The following is a 12,784-nucleotide window of genomic DNA, read 5'->3' as shown; positions in this document are numbered from 1 at the left end:
GTAATCATCTGAATCTAATACTACAACAGTATTGCGTTTATCGGCTTTCGTAATAATCCTGGAATTATCTTTATGTAGTGCGTGTAAGACCAAGTGCTCATTTTTACTGAAATTTTTTAAATTTTGATTATTAACAGAAAATAAATCCAACAAGGTTTCAACAAATTGTGCTCTAACCTCAGCAATCTCTCCAATCTCCGCACAAGAGTCATGAAATGCCACCTCTGTATTCGCGATAATTTCACTATAAGGTATTTTCGAAGGGGCTATCGAAAATTTCAATCCTTTCGACAGAACCTGATTTTGCTCTGTTGTAAAGGGCTTGGAGCTGAGATTTATCACAGCAGGACCAAGATACGCTTTTGGGACAAAAGGTAGATTATTAGAGAGTTTGTCCAATTTTAAACGGTGTAATTTCTCAGAAAGTCTTTGTCTAGAAATCCTAAAATCATGCTGAAAAGAATTTTCAGCAATAGCCTTAATTTGATGAAAATCAGCATAAGAAAGCGTACATAAAATTTCTCACTCTGGATTTTGTGAAAATCGCGGATATTGGCGAATAACTCAATTTTATGGTTGCTAGGTTTTTTGTTTTAATTCTTATAATTTTTTGGCATTTATTGAATTTTATTCATCTTTTAAGTTTTTGGTCTTTGTTTTTTTGGTTCTTTTCATATTGACTTTCCGCGTTTGTTTTGTGTTGTTTTTTTCATCGGCACTTTCCTTGGATACATTATTTCGTTTCGCGGTGAAGAAGAGAGGCGTTTGTCCTCTCGAAATATTCGCTTTGTTGTGTTTTTTTCAGTATTTTCATTTGGCCTTTGAACACCCCATTTTTGCTCGTTTTTAAAAAAAAAAATTTAAAAAATTTTTAAACCGAGCCAAAGCACCTTAAGTCTACAAAATTTAATATTCCCAAAGTAATCACTACATATCAGGGTTCCTAGGAGGAAAACTCACTTGCCATTACGGGTTTCGGGGCTTAAATATCCTGACCCAGGCACATGATCGCACCTGCGCCTGCCCTAGAAACCACATGGCATCCACTTATGTAGTGTCACTTGTGGAATATCTACGTCTATTTGTATTTTCGCCTTTTTTAGTTGAATTAATGTAAGTTTATTTGTAGAAAATAAGGCCCAGTTGTATTCATTACACGGCCGATCATTATTTCAGCAAAACAATGTATTTCATCATCTAGCTAATGATAAATACCAAAAACAAAAATTCATCTGAACCAGACTCTTAACTGGCGCATAAGTTAACATGATATTCAAATGATGGAAAAACAGATAATCTTATTGATTATGTTATTGTATACCAGAGACTGTCAGGATTGATACAAGATACAAGGTATATATGAGTGTCGTTATATATGTTCAAAGTAAAAATCGCCATCAAATACTGTCTGGGGTTAATTTAAAGCTGAAGTTTAGGCCTGAGGTTAATTTACCGCTGGGAAGCTATGACGTTGGTAGACTCCAGGTTGAGAATTAAGTCTCGTCTGACCATTTATTTTTTATTAGACCTGCTAAAAATACTACTGGCCGTCCATCTGGTGGCTTATTAGTTGCAGTAAATAAGAAGTTTAAATGTAGTTGAATCTGGAGATCTATACCTCGCAGTTGATTTAGGCAGTATTGTTCTTGTATGTGTTTATGTGCCAACTAATTATCGAAATTCTACATCTAGCCAACAAGATGCTTTAGCTTGTGCGTCCCTGTCAAAGTGACTTCAACCCAGACCTCAAAGATGCTGCTGCACCTTTTACACAATTGCTCCTTTCTTCAATGCCAAGCGAAATATTTTTGCTTTCAAAGTTCAAATCTTTCTCTTACGTTCACCATTCTGGTTCCACTTCCGATCTTGATTTTGTTCCCTCGAATATCCCGGAACTCCAGAGCGTCATTGTTGACGTTTCTGATAATATGTTAACAAGTGACCAAGTATGTTAACAAGTGTTAACATGAGATAATATGTTAACAAGTATGAATTTGTTTGTTCCAAAAATCAGTCAACAGCCTCAGTGGTTTTGGAAGATGAATTGGGATAATGTATATATATCACTATATCTAAGCGTTTTGGATTTTATGCTGTCTAAAATCAAAATTCCTTTTCACCTTCTATCGACAACGCTGAAGGGCGGCAGCCTTGATCTAGATTGTCATCTTACTGAGATTGCTCATTCGTTTAAAGTAGCCGCCTCAGCGGCAGTATCATCTGAGAGAATTAGGATTGGTACACGGAAAAAGAGCTGGAGTGATGACCCAGAGCTACAACTTGCAAAGAACCGTAACAAGTTTTGGTTTAAGATCTGAGGGGATTGTGATCGCCCCAGATCTGGTTTAATTTTTAGGATCCTTAAATCGACTATAAGAGAGTACCGGAAAGCTTTACAGGTCTTCAAAAGAAGGCAAGTATCTATTCTATCTCGTGATATCCGAAATCATCCGCAGATACTAAGGAACAAAGTATCAAAGTTCACTTCATCGTCATTCTCGAGTTCTAACCCTATTGATGTAACTTCCTGGGAAAAACACTTCTCCTCGGTATTCTCTGACAGCCACCCACCACTGGACACCACTTTTTGGCAGATTCTCTTACACCATTTTTCTCAACTAGATCATAGCCGAAATATTGTATCCATCACGCCATCGTCAGTTCTTACGGTAATTCGTCTCCTTAAAAAAGGCAAAGCTCCTGGTTCTGACGGACTCCATTCAGAACATTTGATTTATGGTAGTGCGAAACTAGTTGAGCATATGACGCTACTTTTCCAAGCTTGCATTGCGCAGCAATTCGTACCGACTGTACTCTGTGAGGGTATTGTGACGTGCATCCCAAAAAAGAATAAGGACTCTCAAACTTGTGACTCTTATCGTCCAATTACAGTCTGTTCAGTTATTGCAAAATTATTTGAAAAGATTCTTCTTTAAAAAATTTCGAATAGGTGTGACCATGAGAGGTTTCAACACCTCTCTAAGTTCAAAGCTACAGTGATTGTGACCTTTGTCCAAATGGCAAAACAAAAACGAAACTGTCCAGAATGCAGATTACGAGTTACTTCTAACTCAATCAAATGTGCAAATTGTGACTCTTGGTTCCACGCAGGGGCCGAAAAGTGTGCCAGGATAGACATTACTAATTGAAGTAACTCCTGGATGTGCCTTGACTGCTCCACTAAATCCAAGGTAAACCTTACTTCTTCTCCGGGTCTTCCTGTACCCCGTTCTGGCTTCCCTCGAACGCCTCGTACCCCAGTTGAAAGAAAAAGAATTCTTAGCATCCTAAGTGACCTAAGCAGTCCTACTCCTTATCCTGACCCTCCACACAGCCAGCTTTCTGTTTCAACAGATAACTCAAACGAGCCCCAGGAGGCTAGTTCAGTTGGTCCAACAATTTTACCTGCCCCACCCCAGTGCCAAGTTCTTGAAGTCCTTCCCAAAGATCCAACGCATGTATTATGCCAAACCACTGAATGCAGCATGGATAAATATGTTCAAACGGACAGCGTCACAACATCCCCCCCATCACAAGCATAGTTTACAAAAATTTTGACTTTAAAAGAAAAGCTAGCGGATGTGTTAATGCTAATTAGAGATTCTTTGTCATTTTATGAAAATGATTCAAGAAGTCAACTTACAAATTATTCCATCACAAACAAGGTAAATAACACCTTAGATTTACATCATCAAAACAGTGTATTGTCCCCAAGCTCAATGAATATTAATGAAGGAAGCAGAGGATTAAGTTCATCAACTTTAGCATTGTCCCCAAGCTCAATGAGTATTAATGTAGGAAGCAGAGGATTAAGTTCATCAACTTTAGCCACTACGAGTGACATTAACCCAAGTTCAGAAATTGTACCTGGCCCCAATATACCCTCTATTCAACCTAATTATAATCCTGACCTTGAGAACTCAATCAGAGGTGCCCGAATTTGCTTTGAAAGTACTGAAGTGATTCTGACTAATAATAAAAACTTATCTGCAAATAAGCGCAAATGTGCAAATACTATTTTAGCACGTATTTGCAAATTAGATAATAAATGTCATTTTAAACATTATCGTGCTCCAAGCAAGCTGCAGGAAAAAAGTATTCCTGATAATAGTGTTATAAAAAATTGTAAGTTTTTTAAGCAAGGCTATTGTAAATTAGGTTCAAAGTGCCCCTATAATCATGGATATATTACCCGTAACTTCAAAAAACAAAATGAAGCTAGTTCAAGAGTTTGTTCTCAATTTTTATATAACAAGTGCGAGCAAAAGAAGTGCTCGTTGTTGCATTTATGCAATAACGAGCAAAAGAAGTGCTCGTTATTGCATTTATGTCGTTTTTACCTCACTGGCAAGTGTACTAAAACAAAGTGTAATTTTGACCACGTTCCTTTATGTAAGTTAGCATCAAGTGGGCGTTGTTTTGGGTGTGATAGCCTGCATATTTATGTCCCCCCTTCCTTTTTACGAAATAAATCGAGCTGCAAAAAAAAAACAAGTGCACAAACTTGGGCAGTCCCAGCTGTTACCAGTCAAGGTAACAAGGTAACCCAACGTTTTTTAGGGCGACTCCAAAAGTATTCACGACCCCCCCCTCCTCCCCTAGGTCGTGTTCCATTCGACTTTCAGTCTTATCCCGCTGTATACCCGATACAGCGCAGTATACCTCAGGAATCTATCCCTCAAAACAATCCTCTGCCCCGTGTACTTACGCCTGCCCAGTCTGTCCCACCCCCACCCACACTTGACTCCATTCGGACCATCCCCAAACCCTCCCTCACTCATTTTCTTCCCAAAAATCCACTTCCTTTCGACTCCGTTCTTCTCCGTGCGTCCAAGAAGTTGCCGACCGGTTCTGGACTCCACCCGTTATTTGCCGAAACAAACCCAACCCCTCCCCTCTCAGACTCCCCCCACCGTACTTCCCTCCCTCAGCATCATCTTGCCTCCCCCCCCAACTCCCATATAAAGAACACTCCCAATTTGAATTATTCTTAGGTAACTAGGAAACTTTTCTCTCTTCCCTTGCAATTTATCCCCCCTGGCTACCCTACCAGTATGTCACAGGTTTAAGAGTAAGCTGGCAGAACGATCCACAAGTAGCACCTCCGAGCAGAGTTTCTAAAACTTCAAGTAGTAAGACGAATTCCACCGTAGTTCCATCCCAAATTAATAATATTCCCATAATTTGTTCGCTGTCCTCCTTTTCTCTCAAGCCCGGTCCAGTCCCGTCTTTTAATAATGCCTCAAAACCACACCCTTACCCACAGCATCCTTCTCATAAACTTCAACCCCAAATAACTCCCTCCTGAATTGAAAAAAATCCCAATACCCAAATCGGTTTAAATTTCCAACTTTCCTACTTACCAATGCTGAGAGCCTGAATTTTGACAAAATTACCGAACTCGAGGGTATCTCTGAAATTCATAAAATTAATATTATTGCTGTGACAGAGGTTCAGTCCCAGAACCCAGATTTTCTAAAAATTAGCAATTATACTCAGTTTATAAAACTTCGCCCTCCCGATCACCCTCTCGGGAAAAAAGGGGGTGGTATATTATTTTTTGTCCAGGATAACCTCCAACCCAAACTCATCCCCACCCCCAACTTATCAGATTACGTTGAAATTCTATGGCTGAGCCTTCGACCGAAAGTACTTCCCCGCCCTTTCAATTTAATTGTCACCACCGTCTTTTATCATTCCCCTAACCAAAGTATTGACCAGAAACGCAAATGTATCCAACAATTTCTTATAAGTGCTGACTTTGTGTTATCAAAGTATCCGAACGCCGGTATTTGCTTACTTGGCGATGCGAATGACCTGAGGATAGACTCTATCTGTAACTCTCTTAATATTAAACAACTGGTTAAAATATCTACAACAAAAGGTAACACCTCTCTGGATGTTATTTGTTCAAACATGAGTAAGTATTACAACTCCCCGCAAGCACTGCCACCACTAGGAGGCAGTTACCACTATTGTCTTCTTTTTTCTCCCTCCTCAGCCATTGAACATTCCTTTACTACCTCCATTGGGGTTTGCCGTCCCCTCAGTTTTGGATCATGGCTGACCAGTGAAAGTTGGTCAGACCTTTATAATTCTAATAACCTTGATGACAAAATTATGATTTTTCACAAAAAACTAATTGATTCCTACTCATTATGTTTCCCAGAAAAAAAAATCAGAAAGTGCTCCAGTGATAAACCTTACATAAATAATCACAAAAAATTTTAATCCGCAAAAAAATAAGCTTATTTAACAGGGGTAATTTAGCTGAAGCAAATAAGTTAAGAAAGGAATTAAAATGTCAAATTAGAAAAGCTGCCCGAGCCTATTATAAAAATAAAATTAAATACTTGTGCCTTGATAAACCAAAGAACTGGTACTCTGAAATTAAAAAAACTTACCGGCAAGAGTCAAGAACGACTAAATTTTAATATCAATGAACCTCCAAAGACCACAGATAATAACCTCAATAAGTTTCTGGCTTCTATTGTCCAGAGTCTCCCACCACTATCTTACGAATTTCCAGATATTCCTGTTCCTTTTTCACTCCCACATATTTCTTCACTTGATGTTGTAAAAAAATTGAAAAACTAAAACGATCAAGCATTTGCCCTTTAGATATTCCTGTTCCTCTGATTTAAGCTTTCAGTGATTACCTCTCAAAACCCCTATCCACCCTGTTCAATGAAATTACCGAATCTGGACAGTTCCCTCAATATTGGAAACAAGGCTTTATTACCCCAATCAAAAAGAAAAATTGGAAGCCTGGCTTTGATGGCATTCGTCCTATTACCCTCACCTCGATTTTTTCAAAATTGTATGAAAGTTTTCTCGCAGACTGGCATAAGATGAAAGTCCTCCCCCTCATTGTTCTTAGACAGTTTGGTAATCTTAAATCCACGTCAACCTCTCATTACCTGATCTATCTTGTTGATACCATGGGTAAACTAATTGAAAAACCTAACACATGGCTTAATCTAATTTCTATTGATCTTCAAAAAGCCTTTGATTTGATTAACCACAATTTACTCATAGATAAACTTATAAATTAATTCCACATTGAAACTTTCCTTGTTAAGCTCGTTGTCTCTTTTCTTTCTAATAGATCTCAAGCAGTTAAATGTCTAAATTGTTTCTCAGATCACCTCCCCATATTTAATGGAAGTCCTCAGGGGACTATTCTAGGCCCTCTCCTTTTTTCTCTTATGGTTAACAGCCTTTCAACCCTTTATGACAATAGGTGGAAATTTGTCAATGACTTGAGAGTTTTAGAGATATGTCATAAAAACATCTTTAGCAACCCAATGGGCATACTCCAAGATATTGCCAGGGAGGCCTCTTCCTTTGACATGACAGTTAACCCTTCTAAATCCGCAATAGTCTCAGTAAGTTTCCTTCAATCCCCTCCCCTTTTTCTTGCTCCTATTCCTCCTGAAACCTCTGTCACATCTCTTAAACTCCTTGGTGTTACAATTTCTTCCAATTTGAAATGGGATATCCATATAAATAATATCCTACGACAAGCAAACTCCTCGCTTTCCCTCCTTAAACTTTTAAACAAATTCAGTTGCCCCCAATCACATTTACTACAAGTATACATTTCTTTTGTGCGTCCCATATTAGAGTACGCTTGTCCTGTGTGGCACCCTGGCCTCTCTAATGAAGCAACACAAAAAATTGAAAATGTCCAAAAGAGAGCTCTAAGAATTATTTTTAAAGAGGGCAAGATACCCTCTTTGTATTTGTTAAATATTTCAAAACTAGAGACCCTCGAGAGAAGAAGAAATAATTTGTGCCTCCGTTTTGGTAAGTTCGCACTTTTGAACCCCTGTACTGCGAACCTTTTCCCTGAATACCATGTACCTGATAGAAATTGTCCTCCATGAACTGTGTCCCAGCCTATCCCCACCTTATCTCCCAATCTTTGTACTACCTTGCGGTATAAGAAATCTTTTATCCCTTTTTGTACTGATTTAATAAATAGTGGTTAATTTGTGCATAAATTTTGTCGTTTCTCTTATATAATAAAAGAAACAGCTCGGTTTTATCTATACTCTTTTTTTTGTTCCATATCCCCGTTTTATGTTGTTTTTTAAAAATTTTTTAATGTGTATATTATTTTTTTTTTTTCAGTTTTATTAGTTTTTATATTATTAACTAGTTGCTATTTTGAAGTTTTTTAATATAAGTGACAAAGGAATCATACAGCATTCCGATATTTGATTATTTATTTATTTTAATTTTTTTTTTTTAATTGGTTGCCAATCTTTAAATTGTTGTGATTTTGTTATGATTTTCTTGCTTGTTTGTTTTTTTATGGACTTCGAAATTCGAATTCGGCCCTTCAGGGCTTGTGATAGTAATTTCTCGAAATAAATATCTTATCTTATCTTATCTATCATCAGTTTGGTTTTTGTGCGGGTCTTGGTGTTGGGAATGCACACGCAGTTTTCGTGTCTGTTTTGGAGAGGTATGAGAGAGTGAATAAACCTTTATATGTTTGTGCAATAGATATTTCTAAGGCATTTGATTCAATCCTACACTCCCAAGCTGTTTTAGCACTTTTGAGGAGTGGAGTAAACCCATTCATTTTTGTCTCCTTGTGGCACTGGTACCAAAACTCTTCTATACGTGTCCGCGTGCAAAATCTTTATAGCAACCGAATTTCTGTATGTCGTGGAGCAAAACAGGGCTCAGTGTTAAGTCCTGCAATATTTAACAATGCCATCCGCTGCGCAACCTGCAGAATACTGCATTTTCTTATCGAGCCATCCATTGACGCAGGTCACCCTTCATACGCAGATGACATTCTTCTGCTGTCTGATAATTTGTAATCACTAGAGGCTGCCGTGAACAGCCTTTATGCCGGGTTGTCTGACATCGGGCTGTCAGTCGCTTCTGCTAAAACTTAATTTCCCGTTTTTGTTGTCATCACCCTCCCGATTCAAAAATTCAGGTTGGTCATGATTCAATTTCTGCCCCTGCTTCCCTCAAGTACCTTGGACTTGCATTCGGGACCTCAATTCGAACAACAAGGTTATTAACAATAAATGTGTTGAGAGAAAAGTTGACAAAGTCCTATGGACGTTTTTCTAGAGTTAAAGGTCGATTTGACAAAAAAACGCTTGGTCAGCTTAATAGCTCGTTTTTGCTCCCCATGCATTTTTTCTGGTGCCATTATGGAAATGTTTTACCACGTCTGAACGTCAACAAATTCGGTCTGTCCTTTTCAAATTTTCTAAGTATTTTCTTCGTGTTCCTATTTGGTCTCGTAACAGTTATATCTCCAAACGTTACGGTGTTTTTGAGATATGTGATAAGATGGATGTTTTAGAAGAAGATTCAGACAGCAATCTGAGTCAGTCATAGATTTTCCGTTGGGATGCATTAATCAGTTTGTGAGTCATTGTTAGTGTATCTTTTTTTTGCTAAGCGTTTATACTTTGTTTATTTAACGCTTGTTAATATTTATAAATCTCTTTTTCCATAATCCTCCAAACACATTTTTGTATGTATAGAAGGTTCAAATAGATTATTACTATTCTTATTATGTTTGGTATTCAAGTCTAATGGATTTATCACCAAAGTAAGGAATGACGTTTCGGAAATTCTTCTCAAATTCCTAAGTTGTGAAACAACTGCTAACACTGTGATTTATCTTCAGATATTCTGAAGATAAATCATCGTAGTGAAAAGGAAATTTAGACTACGCTCAAGCATTGAGGCTGGTGAAGTCATTTGTTTTAAGACTAAAATCTCTACGAAACAATTCGAAGAAACACTGGCTGCAGCCAAAACATTTGACATTTGTAGAAAAAATTAAGCCTCGTAAAAAAAAACTGCATTTTTAAAGATGTGCCCATTGTAACAGATATCAGAAAAAAGCAAATATGGAAAGGCAAAAGACGGCAGGAGAAGAATCTGATGATAAGCGAATTCGATCATCTCCTGAGGATTTGTTTAGAGCCAATATATTTAACTTTATTGTTGATTCAATTACACAACGACTGAAAACCAATTTCTAAAACAAACATTGACTGCAGTTAGACATGGTATTGTTTGACCCGAAAAATTTTACTGAGTTCAAAGATAGATTTCAAGAAAATGCATTTGACATAATTTGTGCATTGACACTACTATTAATAAAGGCGAATTTAGAGAAGAAATTACATCATTTATTTGTATTTGGCCCAGAATAAGCAAGAAGTATTGTTATTGACGAGCGCCAGCGACCCGAGATAATAACATAATGAATCATCTTCTTTGTCTGGCCGTCGTTACTATACCAAGTGTATATGTCGTCTCTGAAAGAGCGTTTTAATATGACCAAGCCATGCATATTGCATGGCCTGGAGAAGTCTTTTGCCGTTAATATTCAGTGAATCCGGAGTCACATGGCCGAGAACATTTCTCCACACGCCCTCTCTGTCATTTATTGTCGCGTTAAGGTCTCCCAGTAGAGTGAAAATGTCGGGGGGGGGGGGAGGACTCTAGAAAGGGTCGATGAGAGCTCTGCGCAGAACTGATCCTTCACTTCTGCAGGGCTCGGATTGGTGGGAGCATAGCACATAATAATTGTCCACTTTCCATTCTTTTGCAGGAGCTGGACCGTCAGTATTCTATCTGAAATTCGTTTGTAGAAGACAAGGCATCTCTTGGCTCTGGCGTTCAGCACAAGGCCTACACCATTTGTCTTGCTTTTTGGGTCACCAGACCAGATCAGGTAATATCCTTCACCAATATCCTAGGACCCTCTTTCGACAAGGCGGGTTTCCGTAAACCCAACCACAGCTACACTGAAGCGTTTTGGCTCGAAGGAAAGCATTGATTTAGCTCCAGGAAATTTGAGTATGAGTACGTTTCAAGGTGTGAGATGTATTTAACATTAGGCAAGAAGGTTCATTCGATGGTCTAAAATCGGTCCAGGTACATGATGGGGTCTTGGAAGGTAAAAGAGGGATAGGTCATCCAAGGCAGTATCATCGTTTTTTGTTGCAGTAAAATTTTGGGGTGGAGGGCTGCAAGCCCAACCGACCCTAGGCCTGGGATCTAATTCGAGCTAGGACTTGCCTAGATACTGAGAGTCCCTAGGGTGGGCTCCACCCACCTCATCAGGTTGAGGCTGCCTACTAACATGGAGCGTTTAGTTAGAGGAAACCCCATATCCAGAGGCACGTGGTCACCAGACATAGTCTGCCTCATTCCGTACGAACTCCATCCGCCTCCAAAATATAGGGACTTACAGGTCGGCCCAGCGTGGAAACACAGAACATAGGATGGTAATTGCCACGCTTAGCCTACGCCTGAGAGGGCAAAGACAAGAAAGACAGCCTCCCAAATTCAATCTGAGTAGTCTGGCTACATATGAGATGCAACAGAAGAATGCTCTCGATATCTTTAGCCGGTTCTGCTACCTCCAAGGTTTGGACGATTCTGAAGTAGCATGGAAGTCTTTCAAAAATAACATACACTGCTCGATTCTGCTGGCAATACTATTGGCCGCAGCAGACACAAGAATAAACCTTGGGTATCCCAGGAGACTCTGTCCGTGATCAAGCTGCGCCGGAAGATCCGCTTAGCAAAGAATATGCCAGAGTACAGACGACTCAATGGCCTGCGCAATAACCTAATGCAAAGAGATAGGAAGGCCTCTGTCGACAAGAAAGCCAGTGATCTTGAAGATGCTGCAAGGAAAGGAGACAACTGCTCCCTGTACAAACACATCCGCGAGCTGTTTACTTTGGCTGATACTGAGAACTACAGGCCTATACCAGAAATATTGCTCACTTTTTGAAAAGCTGTATGACGATACGGAGAGCTGCGTGCAAGTCAATGAAAGACGCAGCCCCACATTCTCGGTGAAGACTGGTGTCCGGCAAGGTTGCGCCGTCGCTCTCGAGCTCTTCAACTGCATCATAGACCATGTTATGACCAGTACGATAAATCGCCTTCAGTTAGGTCTTCAGTTCGGAGACCGACTACTCTCCTATGCTTACTTTGCCGACGACATAGCTCTAGCTGTGGAAACCGTCGAAAAGGGTCTCCAAAGCTCTCCAGGTGCTCTCAGAAGAAGCCTCGAAAGTTGGACTGAAGATCAACTGGCAGAAGACCAAAGTTATGCTCCTTGAGCCTACTACATCCCGTTCTCTTGTAAAGGAAGTCAACATCGGAAGCAACCGAGTAGATGTGGTTGAAGACTTCACTTACCAGGGATCTATTCTGTCGAGGGATGGTTTGATCACAAAAGAGCTTATATCTCGAATAGCAAAGCGTTGGCACGGCAAAATGCGCATTTACAATGTGTCAGTCAGCACCGTGCTGCTGTATGGAGCGGAGACGTGGCCAGCTGCAAAATCTATCGTCAGTGCCGATGATGTTGCACAGATGAAACATCTTCGAAGAATCGAGGGACTTCACTGGACTGACTTCGTTAGTAACCAGACCCTCTTGTCACGTACGGCACAAACTCCTTTCTCGACGCAGCTCACATAGCGTACTGTTCGGTGGTACGGCCACCTCCTTCGCATGTCAAGCGACGCCCCAGCGCGGGCTCCATTCAAATTTGACCCACCCTACGCGGATGGAAGTGACCCAGAGGATGCCTCCCCACTAGATGAAAAGACAAAGCCGATGAATTCCTCGCCTAAGCCCACATCCCAGTGAAAGAAGCTGTGAGCTTTGCAAGTGATAGGTCAACCTGAAGGCACCTGGTCTCATTGTTCTCTACGCCGAACACTTGGCAGGAGCCTTAAGTCAAGTAAGTCATATGAACCAAGATTAT

The sequence above is a fragment of the Artemia sp. Qi Xiang Cuo genome, chromosome 3 (assembly GCF_049724085.1).
Source record: "Artemia sp. Qi Xiang Cuo chromosome 3, ASM4972408v1, whole genome shotgun sequence".
NCBI lineage: Eukaryota > Metazoa > Arthropoda > Branchiopoda > Anostraca > Artemiidae > Artemia > Artemia sp. Qi Xiang Cuo.
This window is presented reverse-complemented; position numbering follows the sequence as displayed.